The sequence below is a fragment of the Tupaia chinensis genome, unplaced genomic scaffold, assembly GCF_000334495.1.
Source record: "Tupaia chinensis unplaced genomic scaffold, TupChi_1.0 Scaffold145519_1, whole genome shotgun sequence".
Lineage (NCBI taxonomy): Eukaryota > Metazoa > Chordata > Mammalia > Scandentia > Tupaiidae > Tupaia > Tupaia belangeri.
This window is the reverse complement of record NW_006205376.1, coordinates 836,183-839,309: the sequence shown is the minus strand read 5'-3', so window position 1 is coordinate 839,309 and position 3,127 is coordinate 836,183.

Sequence of the window (3,127 nt, the reverse complement as noted above, 5' to 3'; positions counted from 1 at the left end):
CTGGCGGCTTAAAACTCATGCTGGGCAAAAGTGCATGTGTGCTCAAAACCCCAAAAACAGAGAAGGGATTGTGGCGTGGCCATTCCCCTTGGGGGGGTGGTGATTTCTCACTTTCTGTCTCTCTGGCAAGTGCATATGCCCCATAGCAAAAGTCTCTCAACAACAAAAAAGGACACTTATCCCAACTATAGGGTGAAGAGGTAGAGCCTTCAGGAGGTGATGAGGTGGGCTCTCCCAACTGGCTGCTCATGGGTTTACAGAGACACTCACCGGCCCAGTCATGCAGGAACTTGCACTCCACATGTTGTGATGCAGCAGGAAGACCTTCAACAGATTTTTCTCAGAATTTCCAATAAGATTCCCAAACTGAGAGCTCAATCAACCTCTATTCTCTTAAATTACCCAGACTTAAATTACTTAGCAACATAGCAGACTAGAACATCGGGTTTAAGACATTGTGAAGATGTTTGAATAGTACCGTGAACTCGACAATTTGATATTAGACCAGACTTAGGAGACTTCTTCAGAGATGAAATGACGTTCTCCTGGAAACCATTAACACGGCATTTAAACCTTGGAAATAGGTGGGATTATCTAGGGAAAGGTGTGAACAGAGAAGACAAGGGAGTTGAGAAGCACGCAGTGAGGATCCCCATTAAAGGCTGAATTGAAGAGGAAAAGCTAAGAGGGACCAATCAGTGTGGCAGGAGGAGAGTCAGAAGGGAAACCTTTGAAACGGTACAAAAAAGGAGAGTATCTAGAGAGTATCTGAGGAGTAAGGGAATAAGTTCCAGGTCAATGTCACAAAGAGGTCAAGGACAAGTAGGATAAGGCCATGAAATGTCACTGGATTTGTCAACCTGGAGATGGGTACTCTCAACAAGAGTAGTTTGTATGGAACAGAGAATGGAAACCAGACTGCAGTGAGTTTAAATATACATAGAAGTTTAAGATGTAAAGACAGGGGCTGGCAGGTGACATGCTGGTTAAGTATGGTGGACTCCCACAGGGCCGACTGCAGTTCAAGTCCCAGACCTGGTAGCTTGCTTTCTCACTTTCCCTCTCTCTCACCCTCTGTCCCTCTCTAGTCAAATTAAAATACAAATAAATCAAGTTAAGTAAAATAACTTTTTAAAAAAGATGTAAAAACAGCCTAAGTGGACAACTCTGAGCCCCCAAAAATGATCAGGGAGGACACACAACGAGAAGGTGGATCTGTAATGCACTAGGACGTTTGCCAGGAAAAGCTAAGAGGGACCAATCAGTGTGGCAGGAGGAGAGTCAGAAGGGAAACCTTTGAAACGGTACAAAAAAGGAGAGTATCTAGAGAGTATCTGAGGAGTAAGGGAATAAGTTCCAGGTCAATGTCACAAAGAGGTCAAGGACAAGTAGGATAAGGCCATGAAATGTCACTGGATTTGTCAACCTGGAGATGGGTACTCTCAACAAGAGTAGTTTGTATGGAACAGAGAATGGAAACCAGACTGCAGTGAGTTTAAATATACATAGAAGTTTAAGATGTAAAGACAGGGGCTGGCAGGTGACATGCTGGTTAAGTATGGTGGACTCCCACAGGGCCGACTGCAGTTCAAGTCCCAGACCTGGTAGCTTGCTTTCTCACTTTCCCTCTCTCTCACCCTCTGTCCCTCTCTAGTCAAATTAAAATACAAATAAATCAAGTTAAGTAAAATAACTTTTTAAAAAAGATGTAAAAACAGCCTAAGTGGACAACTCTGAGCCCCCAAAAATGATCAGGGAGGACACACAACGAGAAGGTGGATCTGTAATGCACTAGGACGTTTGCCACACATATCTGATAGGAAATCCATCTTTAGGAGCACTTCACACCCTGGAACCTGCAGATGTAAGTGTGTGGTTTCCCCATCCACCTTCTGGAGCCAAGGCTTGATCTCCAAGCTGCCCAGATACCAGCCCTCAGAGCAGCTGCCCTTGACCCAGATCATGGAGCAGCTCTTGATCCGGGCCCACTCCTGGAGGTTGCTGCCTCCCTTTGCTTAGTTGGCCTCCTAAACGCAGGCTGCCCTGGTTCCTTCATTTGTTCAGGAGCTCTCCCAGCTCTGCTACCTCATCTGTCTTTTCTCTTTTAAGATGCTAATTGAGGAGCCAGCAAGTGGCATGTGATTGAGGGCACTGACTCCCACATAGCTCACTTGCGTTCACTTACTATACCTGGTCACTTGATTTCTCTCTTTCTCTCTCTCTCTCTCTCTCTCTCTCTCATCAAATTTGAAAAATAATTCTTTAAAAAGGAAAAGATGCTAATTGATAGAAACATAAGCATTTTATTGGGGCAGGGACAGTCAAATAGCTGTTCTCTTCCCATTTCACATCTCCAAAATTAGTGGTCAGTAGACTCATTCCTGGGGTTCTTAGCCATAGATGGCATCCCTGCCATCTCCCCACCACAAAGGCTCCGTATCCTCTTAAGTACTCAATTTACAGTGGGATTGCAATTCCCCATGATTTTTTATTTTGCTTTTTAGATGACGTTCTCTTCAAAATTCTTAGTAGGCCCATTTTTATCATCAGCATCTCATATCGTTAATTCCGGCTTCAATACTAAATCCATCAAGTTTGGCTGCAGCAGCAATTATAGCACACTACAGTATACAGCTAATACAATTTAGCCTTTCGTTAAAGAAGACTAACAAATTCTGACTACCACGTCTTATTTAGGATATGTCTACTAGCCAGCCTTTATTTTCTTGACCCGAGGCAATGTTCTGAGTCACCTGTTTTGGAATACCAATTTCTTTTTCTTGTAAGTTGTATTTTGAGGACCACTTTAGTGGTCAAAATTTCATGCTGACAGCTAAAGTGATAAATGCAACCAAGGGCAGACAAGGTGCTGTGGATCAAAGAATATCAAGATTGTATCAACCCAAATGCCCACGAACAGATGAATGGATTGAAAAAGTGTGGCACATATACTCTATGGATTACTACTCAGTCATAAAAAACAACAAGACCCTGGCCTTTGACAGAAAGTGGATGAATATTGAAGATTTACTGCTGAGTGAAGCAATCCAGGCAATGAAGGAGAGACATTGTATGTCCCCATTTAATATGTACCGAGTGTCCCCACTCTATGGCCCAAACTGAATGA